At 41.2% G+C, this 14,223-nt stretch overlaps 1 protein-coding gene across 1 annotated transcript in view; it reads left to right on the top strand.

Annotated features, from left to right (window-relative positions):
• The first annotated feature begins 4,080 nt into the window (after positions 1 to 4,080).
• The window catches only part of LOC131737346 (hippocalcin-like protein 1), a 43,340-nt gene continuing 33,197 nt past the window's right edge, over positions 4,081 to 14,223 (top strand). Inside the window, exon 1 of the mRNA XM_059025796.1 lies at positions 4,081 to 4,462. The gene's annotated coding sequence lies outside the window, so the exon portion shown is untranslated. The remainder of the gene's footprint in view (positions 4,463 to 14,223) is intronic.

Raw genomic sequence — 14,223 nt, 5'->3', positions numbered from 1 at the left:
GAGGTTGGCTACAGTTCCATGGACCTTCTTAATAATATTTGCAACTGTTGTCACAGGAACATCAAGCTGCTTGGAGATGGTCTTGTAGCCTTTACCTTTACCATGCTTGTCTATTATTTTCATTCTGATCTCCTCAGACAACTCTCTCCTTTGCTTTCTCTGGTCCATGTTCAGTGTGGTGCACACAATGATACCAAACAGCACAGTGACTACTTTTCTCCATTTAAATAGGCTGAATGACTGATTACAAGATTGGAGACATGTGTGATACTAATTAAAGAAACGAATTAGTTTGAAATATCACTATAATCCAATTATTTATTATCTTTTCTAAGGGGTACCAACAAATGTGTCCAGGCCATTTTAGAATATCTTTGTAGAATAAGCAATAATTCATCTCTTTTCACAGCTTCTTTGCTTTATTCTATGACATACCAAAGGCATGCAAGTATACATGATAAAATAGCTTTTAATTTCATCACTTTTCCGGAGGAATGAAGCATTATTTCAATGAGCTGTAAGGGTACCAACAAATTTGAGCACGTCTGTATATATATATATATATATATATATATATATATATATATATATATATATATATATATATATATATTAACAGTGCTTGTAATAACTGGATATTCTGTGGCTCCATAAATCTTGTGTTTCTATTCTAATGTGACTCGCTATCTTAGCTTCTTAGGGTATACAATCCCTCAGCTTTGCACCAGATGAAGGCTGTTTTCAAATGCTCTGCCAAAACAATAAGGACTTCCAAAATATAAATAAAACTATTTAATTGATCTAAATTCCACTGCCTGTTCACTTTTTGTTGTGATTATTGATATAGTTGACACAATAAAATATACACAAAAATAATAGAAAAACAAGCACATTGTGACAGGTTGGCTTGGGTGGTGATGTCAGGCCAGGAAATGAAACCACAACACAGGCAAGTACTACAGGGTGGGACACAAATGCGGTAGTTTCTTTTATTAAATAAAAGATTTAAACAAAAACAAAACATTCAAAATAAACGGCATGTGGGCCAGAACAAGTAGACAAACAAACAATAACTACAAGTATTGTGCTGGTGTTGAACCAGCACGCGTAGCAATTGTTTTGTTATATCTTTTGTTCACCTCCTCTCTCTTACTGCCATTCTCCACTCCCTGTGCCCCGTAACGCACATACATAATTAAAATGTTAAAAGGGCTCATTTCCAGGGTAATTCACGAAATTCAGCATACGCTCTCTAAATATTGCCTCAGCCCAAGCAGGAGCAGAGGCTGGATGAGTCTTTTTACCCTGCTGAGACCAGCTCTGTTCCAACAGTTTTTAAAAGTGACTGGAACAAACCATGGTTTTCTTTGGTTTTGGTATGGTATTTTTTTAATGTACAGATCGCTCCTTGCAGATATTTCAATGCGTCACTCAGGAGAGCACATGAAGGAATGCGGAGGTATGCAAGTTATAGTCAAAGCATGAGGCTTCTGGGAGTTCTTGTAAAGCTCCCAGAAGCAACTCCTCAGAAACCAACGACAGCTTTCCAGAGAACGCTTGCCATTTTGTTTTGTTCACTAATTGCTACCTTTAAAAACTTAGTAGGAGATTCACATTGTTCCAAATTACACCACAAGATTCAGGTCTTACCTTAAATTGGCATGAATATATTTTTTCACAGTGAATTTATGGCACTGCCATCTTAGAAACTGCCAAGATACAAGTCTCCAATCAAACTCCTCAAAATAATTATCCTCCTCTACAATGTCTGCGTTCACCTGAGAGCAGTCATTGTCTTCAAAAACCTTTTTCTCCACCAGCATGTCAGTTTATTTTTCCCAGGGGGCTGTTGGGTCAGTTCTTCTTCCAGATCCTCTTTCCCCTCTGAAGTTCTGTATGAGGACAACACATTCCTTTCTAAAACTCTCGAGCGAGCTGTCCACCGCCAGCTGGCATCCTTCCTCACCGAGCACTCTGTGCTTGACCCTATTCTGCCCTGTAACACCTGTAAGTTGCCTTGGATAAAGGTGTCTAATAAATAAATAAATAAATAAATACAATTCCTGTGGGATTCTGAGATTAATTTGGTTTGCTTGGCTTGTCATGTTAAAATCTTTAGTTTTTGATATATATATATATTTTTTTTTTGTCCAATCTGCTGTATTTTCATTTTTGTCTTGTTGGCATTTTAATACAATCTGTTAATTTTTTTTAATTTGGTCTAATTAACTTATGTTATTGCTTGGCTTACTCAGTTATTATACTAAAATTTAATTCCTTGAGGACAATGTATATCATTTTTCAGTGTACAGCCCTTTATGTCATCAGTTTGTTTACACTTTGTAGGTAGTCTGAACTGCAGGCATGCTGCCTTGCCATTCTGTCACCCAGTGAACAAAACAGATCCTATCTGCAGGAGGTTCTAAATGTCACCTTCAAGCTCCACTCTTTAACTCAGAAAAGCAACAACACATTATAAAACGGTAAAAAGGGATCTTCAAATGGTGTTTTATTCCAATAAAATAAGCTACTGCAGGGTGCATTTTGCACTTCAGAAACATTTTAATAAAAATAAACTATTAAGGAACAGGTAAGATTGACTTCACGGTTTTTGAGTTAATGACAACAAATACCTCTTCCCACACTGTGTATGTTGGATTTCAGTAGTCTGTGTTCATACTGCCTCCAGAGGTGAAAGGCCAGTGCAATGACCTGCTGTGTAAATGAGACACACGATTATCAGATGAGGTTTAATCATGCAGTATTACTGTACGAGACAAGCAGGCCCCACGTGTGGTGCAGCAAGGGTGCTCCTTTGAAAATGGCCACAGAATGAGTTCCAGGCATGTGTAAGCACTGAAAATAAATATGCTGTCACGCCACTGACTGATGGCATCTTCATTTTGTTAAAATGTTCACTTTTTATTTACCCATAGTTCCGTGCAGGGTTTTTAGTGGATGGCAGTTCTGAAGAGTTGCTAATGGAGTGCTTCTAGGATAAAGAATGCACTGTGCCCGTTCTCAATCCCACACAAACAACAGCATATTACTCTTATAAAAACCTAGCTGAGCCATTATCGGAGCACAGCATTAATAGGAAAGGAAACAGAATTTATTTTGAACAGATGTTGCACAGTGGTCCTGATAAGGTAACTAATACTGATATGGTTCTATGGTACTGCAATGGATAACCAGTATGTGCTCATACCACTGTGATGCCATTGGTTTTCCAACATGAAAATGTTTTTCACTGCGACAGCATTCTAGCAATCGCTCATACAGTCTCTGTTCTGCTACAGCGGCCCTTGAGTACAGAGACATTGCATTTCCATTGCCCCTGTATCCCTTTAGGAATGCTAATGGGGAACCAATCCCCCAGATTCATGATTCCAGCCAGTACCACATTTCAGGCTGGCCCAGGACAGGGCTGGTATGTAAAACGTCAGGCCTGTGCGGAGCTGTTCTGTCAAGGGACACAGGCACCAACGATCCAACAACGCTGGAACAGAGCCAAATCAGCTGACCATGTTGTTTCAAGAAACAGTCATGCAGGCTGAAGATGGTTACAACAGTCAATTAAGCTTTGCCATACAATTCATATCAAGTTCCCAAACTAATGCGATGGTTGTTTACCTGTGATAAGGTTTTGTCAGTCGCGTATCCAGTAAGAAACCAGTAATGCGTTACAATTCCTAACTCTCTAATTCCTAATAATTCTTAAATTTGTACAGCTTTAAGGATCAATTTTAGCATTTTAATCTACTTCAGCACTAGCAGGGTGTACTTCCTGACTGCTCACGCTGTTTGTGATTATGTACAGGAGAGCGAGGAAAGAGGTGGAATGTACTAAATCTTTGTGAGGGGGATATTTCAGAAACGTCTAAAAAAATAAATAAATAAATAAATAAAGTTTGCTTAGTATGAAACTGAAGCCTAAACATTTTAGATTTATAATGATGATTCAAGGTTACCATTTACTGCCTTCTCCAAAATGACAGTAAATCATGGAAAATGGTAAACACAGAACGAGAGTGTTTTACCCCCAACCCCTCATCTCACTCAGATTGGGAGGGTCCATTAACAAGTTACAAGGTACTGAGCTCGGTCTGTAGCCGTTCTTTCCTGACATGTAACAGAGCTTCTGTTGCTGAGCAAACAGTCTCTTTAACAAATGCTGTCTATTGAACCTGCTTGACAGAGATAAAGTAACAGCTTTACTACTCCGAGACAGTTTTTCTTTCTTCAAAAGACTTTCTGTGTTACTGTTGTTACCAACTTGGCATTCTCGTTCTTGTTTTCGTTGCTGATTCACCGGGAGGATTCTAGTCATTTTCATTTTCTTCTTTTGAATTAAATTAATGTGTTAGCAAAGAAGGAAAGAAAGCAAAGAACGCAACAGTTTACATGTTCAGCCGATCTCCTAAATAGAAACCAAAAAAAAAAAATCTTTGTGAAGAAGTCGGTAAGTAACTGTCTTATTGTTTTTTCTCATCAATGTCTGTGTTCTGGAATCAGTGGCGTCCGAAATTGAAATTAACATACTGTATATACAGTGAGATGTGCTAGTAAACTTTAAGTGTAATAGCGGTTGCACTTATTACCATAAAGGCATGTCAGTTTCTTAAGTTGATGCTTTAGTGTTTTGACAGATAGGAAGCATTGTATGACAACTAAATGAAGGTTTTTACGTCAAGGTGAAACTTTCAGACCGCTTGGCTGCATCGCAAGATAGCTGGCATGTACTGCATCCCCGCGAGTTCTTTGCGGTGGGTACGTCTGCATTTCTATTAAACCACACTGGCCTGTCATTTCGCTATTAAAACTTGAAAAACAGTTTAAGAATTCAGGTTACATTGATAGTAAAATATAAAAGTTACATTCCTTGGGTTATGCTGACATGGGTATAATGTAATCGGTATTGACAGTTCACGTTCAACCAAGTCGGTTGATGATAATAATAATAATAATAATAATAATAATAATAATAATAATAATAATAAACTCCATGTTTATAATAAAAGTATTTAAACAGGACATTAAACAGAAAGACCGCTAGATCGAGAGTTTAATATCTAATGCATTTTAAACCAGCTTACCCAAACCCCCAGGCTACACTGTTTTGTTCTGCAGGGACCCAGGGGATATTGGTCTGTGGAGGGGCAGGGATTTGCCATCAACGAACAGACACTTGTCAGTTTAGCACTGTGTCATTGTATTGCGTTTTGCATTACTCACTATGAATAATAATATAACAATATTCCAGAAAGCCATCTGTTCTCTACTACTTAGGCGCACGTTTATGTGATTCATTTTGCACACTACTTATCAAGGCAGGATCATTAAAATATGTTTATTTAATGCTGTAAAAATTGGACAATGCATGTTAAAAATAGCTTCAACATTATCCTGCTCTGTGTGATGTGGTGCACAATTCGTTCTGCACTAATTGGCTTTAAATTAAAAGAGAAACTGTACTTTTTACGCAATTTGCACGCAACAGTTGTCACCGCCTTGGCAGGTGTAGGTTCCAGAAAAATGTAGTGTGTACAGCATTGTGGCAAAGCGGTTAACAGTGTACAGGTGCTCAGTAATCAGATAGACAACGATAATCCAGGTGCAATTGTGGTGTTTTTTTTAATCCAATTGCCTGATGACAAACAATAGTAAACAATAAACAATGAGAAGCAATACAACGCTGTGTATTGATTTATTTGTAATGTGCGGGTTGGCCCCGAAATAATAATAGTCCCGTTCTTTTTCACCCACACGTAACACAAACACATTCCACAGTTCTTGCTCTAGTGCTCATAGTGACAGTACAGTTCTTCAGTGATACAAAGTACAGTGGTTCAGCCCTCTAATAACAAACAGTGACATTATTTAGACACGACAGAACAAAACAAACAAATATTCACGATTTACAACACAGTTCTCCTTCCATTTACCATTAACGATTACAAAGGAACAGATCACTTAACTACGTCCCCTTAAATACCGTCAACCATGACCCCCGGTTAACGATTGCAACAGTTCCTCCAATTCTTGGCTGTCGCATCGTTTCCCTTCTGGGTCGATGATTTAGTGTAGGGTACTCTGTTCCCTTTACACAGCGCCCTTACAGGTCGGGAGGGAGATCTAACACCAAGAATCATTCGATCTGTCACGTATCCCACCGATCAGAGTGGAGCTGAAGGAACACTCGGCTAAATCTACTTCTCCCATTACTCCCCCCTCCCGGGAAAAATCCGCATTTTGGTGGTCTTTCCCCGCACGGTGTACCATGTGGTACATGAAGGGCTGCAATGCCAGATACCACCTGAGCATTGCTGTCCTTCATTGTGCTCAACCACTTGAGTGGGGCGTGGTCTGTGACGAGATCAAATGAATGTCCCAGCAAGTAGTAGCGTAAAGAGTGAGTAGCCCATTTAATGGCCAAACACTCCTTTTCGACCACGGAGTAGTTGCGCTCACGAGGGAGCATCTTTTTACTGAGGTACAGGATGGGGTGTTCTACTCCGTCTACCGTTTGGGACAAGACTGCACCCAAACCAACATCCGACACATTGGTGTGGAAGTTGAATCTTAGTGACGTCTGGAGTGATGAGAGTGGGGACCTGGCAGAGTCTCTGCTTAATAGTATCAAACTCCCCCTGACATTCTACTGACCACTTAATTGAATTTGGTGCGGTCTTTTTGATGAGGTCAACTAAGGGATTGACCACTGTGGCATACTCTGGGATGAATCTTCAGTAATAAACGGCTAACCCCAGTAGAGACTTCACCTGAGCCTTGGTTTTGGGGATTGCCGTGTCCACCAAAGCCTGGACCTTGGTGACAATGGGTTTCACCCTTCCATTCCCCATTACAGATCCCAAATACTGAGTCTCTGTTTTGGCAAACACACATTTTCTCAAGTTAGCTGTCAGCTTGGCTACCCTTAGAGACTGCCGCATATTCACGTTGTGGGTGTAAAACCTGGTCCATCAGTCTCTGAAAGGCAGCGGGTGCACCATGAAGCCCAAACGGCATGGTTGTGAAATGGAACAGCCCTTCTGGTGTTGAAAATGAGGTTTTCTCTCTAGAACTGCGGGTTAATGGGATCCGCCAGTCTCCCTTTGTCAGGTCCAAAGTGGAGATAAACCCAGCCGTTCCCAGTCTATCGAGAAGCTTGTTGACCCGAGGCATGGGTTATGCATCGAACTTGGCAATAGCATTTACCTTACAGAAATCAACGCAGAAGCGCTTGGTGCTGTCCTTTTTGGCCACTATCAGAATTGGACTGCACCACTTACTCCTGGAAGGCTCAATCACCCCAAGTTCGAGCATCACCCATACCTCTTTGCTAATGTCACTTCGTCGACTTTCTGGGATCCGGCAAGGTCTCTCTTGTACACCTGGCAGAGAGATAATGGCATATTCAACAAGGTTTATTCTACCGGGCAAGTCAGAAAAAAAAAACATAATTGAACTCCTCAATTAACTTACACAGCTCTCGTTGCTGATCAGGAAGTAACTGTTCCCCCATTGAAATGTCTTTAGTGCTAGAGGACTCTAGACTAGGGCCTAAATCATTCTCTACTTTGCCTGGGGCTATAAATAAGGCTGCCTTGCCTGCCAGGGTTTTAATAAATTTACATGCTAAATTTCTCTTTCGTTATGGCAATCGGGCTGTCTAATTTCATAATTCACCTTTCCTATAGCCCGAATCACTTCATATGGCCCCTGCTATTTAGCTCATAGTTTCGATTCTGATGAGGGAAGCAGCAGCATTACTTTGTCTCCTGGTCGCATTTTGATTTTAATGCTGTTGTTCCCAGTGCTGAGCTGATTTGAGGTTGTCCTGGGCCAAACGACTGACCAAATCTTGACTCAGCACTACTCTCTGGTAGCCTGGGTATGTGGCTACATATTTCATCACTTCATTATAAAGCCCTACCTAATAAAATCGAGCCAATACTCATTCCCTTGTTTTATCGGCTCCGAGGTCCCCCGCAAAAGGGATATTATGTGCCAGCCTCATGACCTTATGTGTCCATGGCAAGGTTTACCCTATACAATAATTGCCCCTTAATAATGAAGTGTGGAAATACTAGCGCCCCACCACCTTCAGCATCCTTACCTTCAATAGACCGGACCTGTCCCCAAGTGTGCACTATTGAGGGGTTGTTGTGTTGGCCCCACACTATGTCCATGATTGAGGGCCACATGTCCGGTATATTGAGAGGGGCTGGAGTAGATGGCCCTAGATGGCCCAGTAACCTCGCCCTCTCGGTCACACTGCATTTCGACCCCCTTTGGCTGGTGTTTGTTACCATTGGAGCAGTCTCCCACCAGACCCCAGCCTTGTCTCATTAATGTTCCCTCCCATTTTCCTATCCGTCTGTCTTTATGTGTTTTTCTTGGATGAAAAAGGGGGGAAAATATCACCAATTATTTCCCTTTCTTTTCTTGTCACGTTTACGTGTGCTGTCGATTATAGTTTGGCCAGTCTCGGCCCAGAATTACTGGTTGTGGTAGCCTTTCTGCCACCCCAACTACTAGGTGACGTTTTATCAGTCCTATGGGGTATGTCGCCATGTCTCCATGAATACAGGAGATAGCCACCAAGAGAGCTGCCTTAACCCTTTGCAGTCCATTTATTAAGTGCGTGTCAGGCGCGTCAGGTCCAATTTATTTTCACGCGCGCAGTTAATTTTAGACGCACTGTTTAAAAGTGTTTTTTTTTCACAGTCAACCGGGTTTAAATGGCCCTGCATATCAACAAAGCACTCACTAGGCATCTCCAGCGCCGCCCCACCCTTTCATTCACTATTGCTTTCACATATGCTAAGAAATAAATAATAATAATAATAATAATAGTCGTACACACCGATCAATCATCTCCTGATCACTCGTTTTATCACCAAACTCCTCAATAATACAATCCAAGTCATTATTTTATTACTATAACATCTCAAAAAAGCTCTGAAAATGTCTGTGATAGTCTCTGTGCGCTGATGCAGTATCAGCCAGCTTGTTTCCTTATGACCGCCCATATGGGACGCCAGGGGCAGGTATGACTAATCATGAGATACGCCTTTTTTTTTTTTTTTAAATCGGCTTGTCTCGGCTCCTGTTGCTCCCACTCGGCCATTGAATGGATTTCTCGGCTTTTTCCGGAGAAAAAACGACTAGAAACCCGTTTTTTGTGTTTTTTTGATGATGTCGGACAGGGTCCGACAATGGACCAGATAGGAATAATTGCAATGTCGGACTAGGTCCGACAATGGACCGCAAAGGGTTAATTACCCAGCTCCTGGTCCAGGCCCTGGTACTCTCCCGCCTAGACTACTGCAACTCCCTCCTGGCTGGCCTCCCTGCGTCCGCCACCCGTCCGCTCCAGCTCATCCAGAACTCTGCTGCTCGCCTGGTGTTCTCTCTACCTCGCTTCGCCCACGCTACTCCACTACTCCGCTCGCTCCACTGGCTCCCGATCACCGCTCGCATCCAGTTCAAGACTCTTGTACTGGCCTACAGATGCCTTGATCAGACTGCACCCAGCTACCTCCAGACCCTCATCTCTCCCTACACCCCCACTCGACCTCTCCGCTCCGCCTGCACTAGAAGACTGGCTCTACCTCCGCTACGCTCCCCTGCCTCCCGAGCCCGCTCCTTCTCCACCCTTGCTCCGCAGTGGTGGAACGACCTTCCTACAGATGTCAGGACTGCCCAGTCCCTGACCACATTCCGGCGCCTCCTTAAGACTCACCTCTTCAAACAGCACCTGTAGAACTCCTCTGTTGTATCCTGGGACACTATCACCCTTCATTTAAATATGCTTTATTTTGCTCTTATCTGCCCCCTATTTTACTGCATTTAATCCTGTACCTCAGAATATTGTAATCTCCCAAGTGTTTAATCTGTAGTATTTTGTACTTAATCATATCCTGATGTAACTATCACTATTATCTGCTGTATTATTGAATTGTGGTTTGTCACACTTGAGAATTATTGTATTTCTTGTTCTTATTGTATGACTTATATTGTAACACTTGAATGTATTTGTATTTGCTTGCGATTGTAAGTCGCCCTGGATAAGGGCGTCTGCTAAGAAATAAATAATAATAATAATAATAATAATTAAGGTCTGCCCACACCCTGTGTCCACTAATGCATGGGTTTTCACATTTCCCAAAATCACATTAACAATACAAGGCCCCTCCTGATCATTTTTCCTTTGCTTACCTGCTTCGGATGCCAAATTGTATGTCGCCACGTTACCCTCCATTGCAGATGGGCATAACTTGACCTGGTATCCCAGGTGGTGGGATCTAAAACAGGTAGGGAGGAAGGAGGGAGCAGAGGTTAAATATCTGTCCCGTTGCTGGTATGGCAACAGGGCAGGGGCAACAACTCTACCCCAGCTGGGGCCCAACCTTGATCTCCATGGAGGGGGGGCAAGGTTGCCCATTGTGTTCGGCGGTCTAGGAGGTCTTGGACTTGGTCCCGGTGATGGTGGATGTTGAGCCATCCAGTACACAGTGCCCTTACAGGTCGGTAGGGAAATCTAACACGAAGAATCATTTGATCTCTGTCACAAGCCTTCATTTTGGAAACAAAAGAAAAGGCTACTTGTTGAATAAAACGAAGGTGCAAAATGGAGCATATTTGATAATGAAATACCATCTCCCCACGAGTTTGATGTTTTTTTTTTCTGGTTTTATCCACATACTGGTTCACAATTTAAACATGTGTAAATGCATTCTGTCAGTGTCAGTGTCAACACTGTACTTTTCCAGGGTCATTCCTTGGTATTTGTATGACTGCAATCCAATACAGGTTTACAAATTCAAATAAAAATGGATTTTATATGGGTGCAATTTTTATTTATTTATTTATTTATTTATTAATTTATTTATTAATTAATTAATACAGTTGCCAGTGAAGAGTGCTGGTAAATCATTTTCCAATGTACCGGAAAACAATTTTTAACAAAACAACAACAACAACAACAAAAACAAAAAGGCAACTGAGATCCCCCTGTCTTCCACAGTTCCAGCTCTTCAACATAGGTCTTTATGATATAGTGTTTTCAGGGTTCCGGACTGAGATCCCCCTGTCTTCCACAGTTCCAGCTCTTCAACATAGGTCTTTATGATATAGTGTTTTCGGGGTTCCGGACTGAGATCCCCCTGTCTTCCACAGTTCCAGCTCTTCAACACAGGTCTTTATGATATAGTGTTTTCAGGGTTCCGGACTGAGATCCCCCTGTCTTCCACAGTTCCAGCTCTTCAACACAGGTCTTTATGATATAGTGTTTTCAGGGTTCCGGACTGAGATCCCCCTGTCTTCCACAGTTCCAGCTCTTCAACACAGGTCTTTATGATATAGTGTTTTCAGGGTTCCGGCCTTTCTGAATAGAAGTAGGGCTCCTGATTTTCCATTCTTGGGAATGGCAAATTCCTTTTTTCAAAATGACCAATTCCGTTTTTACCAATTTATTAAGAATTAACAATGTAATTTGAACATAAATAACATTTTGACAATAAAAATCTATTGAATTTATTTTTTTATTATTTAAGTCCCTGAGATACTGTAGTTTTCAGGAAAAATCTTTCTTAAAACAATCCACTAGTAACAATGTACAGTATGTCAGTCAACAAATAAAGGTGTTTTGAAAAACAGCTTATTGCTGGCATTACAATATACAGCCTAGTCAAATACGAGGGGTATTATTACAAAAATAAACAATTTTCATAAAATTACAAATTAAATACAATGTTCGGGACACTTATCTCTCCATCTGTAGTTTCATCTGCAACAACGAGACTGGTTTATGCTGTACTTGCTGTAAAACTGCTTGCATGTGTTTCTCCTATACCCTGGACAGATAGAGTTGCCTTAGTTAGAGCAGGGCTCTTCAACTAGTTTTTTTAATTTAAGGGGTCCAGATTGGAAAAAGGTTAGGAGTAGGTGGACCAGAGTATTTTACTCTGCACATTTTTAAGCAATAATAAATATTACATAACTTAACGTTCATACATTGAACAAGACTTACATATTTCACCATATGAAAAGCACTTTAATAATAATAATAGTGTGAGAATGTAATGGAGTATCATTACAAACATTTTAAAATGTATGTTGCATATTAATAGTATAACTGTTAAGAAGAGATCAGCGCTTCTACTTTTGAGCTTCTAACTACTGTGCCCTCTGGATACGTATTTCCCAAACCTCCTTGTTTGGTTAAAAATGCCTTTTCATATTGTATTCCTTAACTACTGACACACATTCATTGCACAATAAACACATTGGCTTTGTGTTCGGTACAGTTGGTAAAATAAATAAGTATTTATTGGTCCACCATTGTTGAATCTACAATTTTCACCATTTTCTGATCTTACTACAGTAGCTAGAGTAGAGAGAGCCATCTTATAGCAACACGAGTGAGAAAAACTAAAAATCACATAAGTACATAGTGTTATTAAGGAGTTAATGATAAATTAGAAATAATAAGTTATAAAACTAAAGGTTTCACCTCAACCATCGTGCCATTTCCTTGTGTTGAGCGGGTGAAGGAGTGACGGATTTGCAATTATTATTATTATTATTATTTATTTCTTAGCAGACGCCCTTATCCAGGGCGACTTACAATCGCAAGCAAATACAAATGCATTCAAGTGTTACAATACAAGTAATACAATAAGAGCAAGAAATACAATAATTTTTGTTCAAGTGTGACAAACCACAATTCAATAATACAGTAGATAATAGTGATAGTTACATCAGGATATGATTAAATAGTGAAAGTTACATCAGGATATGATTAAGTACAAAAATACTACAGGTTAAACACTTGGCAGATTACAGTATTCTGAAGTACAGGATTAAATGCAGTAAAATAGGGGGCAGATAAGAGCAAAATAAAGCACATTTAAATGAAGGGTGATAGTGTCCCAGGATACAAACAGAGGAGTTCTACAGGTGCTGTTTGAAGAGGTGAGTCTCAAGGAGGCGCCGGAATGTGGTCAGGGACTGGGCAGTCCTGACATCTGTAGGAAGGTCATTCCACCACTGCGGAGCAAGGGTGGAGAAGGAGTGGGCTCTGGAGGCAGGGGAGCGTAGCGGTGGTAGAGCCAGTCTTCTAGTGCAAGCGGAGCGGAGAGATCGAGTGGGGGTGTAGGGAGAGATGAGGGTCTGGAGGTAGCTGGGTGCAGTCTGGTCAAGGCATCTGTAGGCTAGTACAAGAGTCTTGAACTGGATGCGAGCGGTGATCAGGAGCCAGTGGAGCGAGCGGAGTAGTGGAGTAGCGTGGGCGAAGCGAGGCAGAGAGAACACCAGGCGGGCAGCGGAGTTCTGGATGAGCTGGAGCGGACGGGTGGCGGACGCAGGGAGGCCAGCCAGGAGGGAGTTGCAGTAGTCTAGGCGGGAGAGTACCAGGGCCTGGACCAGGAGCTGGGTAGCATAGTTGGTGAGGAAGGGTCGGATTCTTCGGATGTTGCTCAGGAAGAATCTACAAGTGCGTGCCAGAGTGGAGATGTGCTGGGAATAAGAGAGGCAGGGGTCCAGGGTGACTCCAAGGTTCTTAGCGGAGGAAGAGGGAGAGAGTGTGGTAGATTCCAGAGGAACAGAGATAGAGAGATCAGAGGAGGGGGAGGAGGAGGGAAATTAATAACTAAATAAAAGAATACATAAATTCAATTAAGTTTTTTTTAATCGAGGGGTTGACGATCATTTTTTTTCAGGTACTTTTCACTTTTTCTGTATATACAACTCCAAAAATAATTCCACAGAATAGAACTCTCACAAAACAGCTAGTCGCTTTTTTAAACAACTTGACCCACACAGCACACAGGCAACGCCGCAACAGAGACAGACAGTCCATCAGCGTAACGCCCACAAAACCACCTGTTTTCTCGTTATCCAATGATCCAAATAAACATACAAAAACGTTTTATACAAGCATCATCGCTGGGCTTCTGGGTAGTGTAGTTTTCAAAGCAATCCATTATTTTTTTTATAGTAGAATAACAGCAGTAAAAGACTGTTTGCACAGTTTTTTTTTTTTTTAAAGGTACCGTTGTAAAGCAGAATTCCATTCCCAAAATGCCAATTCCGTGATTCTGCGACCGTGGAAAAGTGTGCCATGGACTTTAGAACAGCCCACCCAGCTGGTTTACACACACACTTCTGCTCATTATATTGAAAAAGTTTTTTTTCTTTTCTTTTGGTTTCCTTTCT

This window comes from Acipenser ruthenus, chromosome 6 (genome assembly GCF_902713425.1).
Source record: "Acipenser ruthenus chromosome 6, fAciRut3.2 maternal haplotype, whole genome shotgun sequence".
Lineage (NCBI taxonomy): Eukaryota > Metazoa > Chordata > Actinopteri > Acipenseriformes > Acipenseridae > Acipenser > Acipenser ruthenus.
This window is presented reverse-complemented; position numbering and strand designations above follow the sequence as displayed.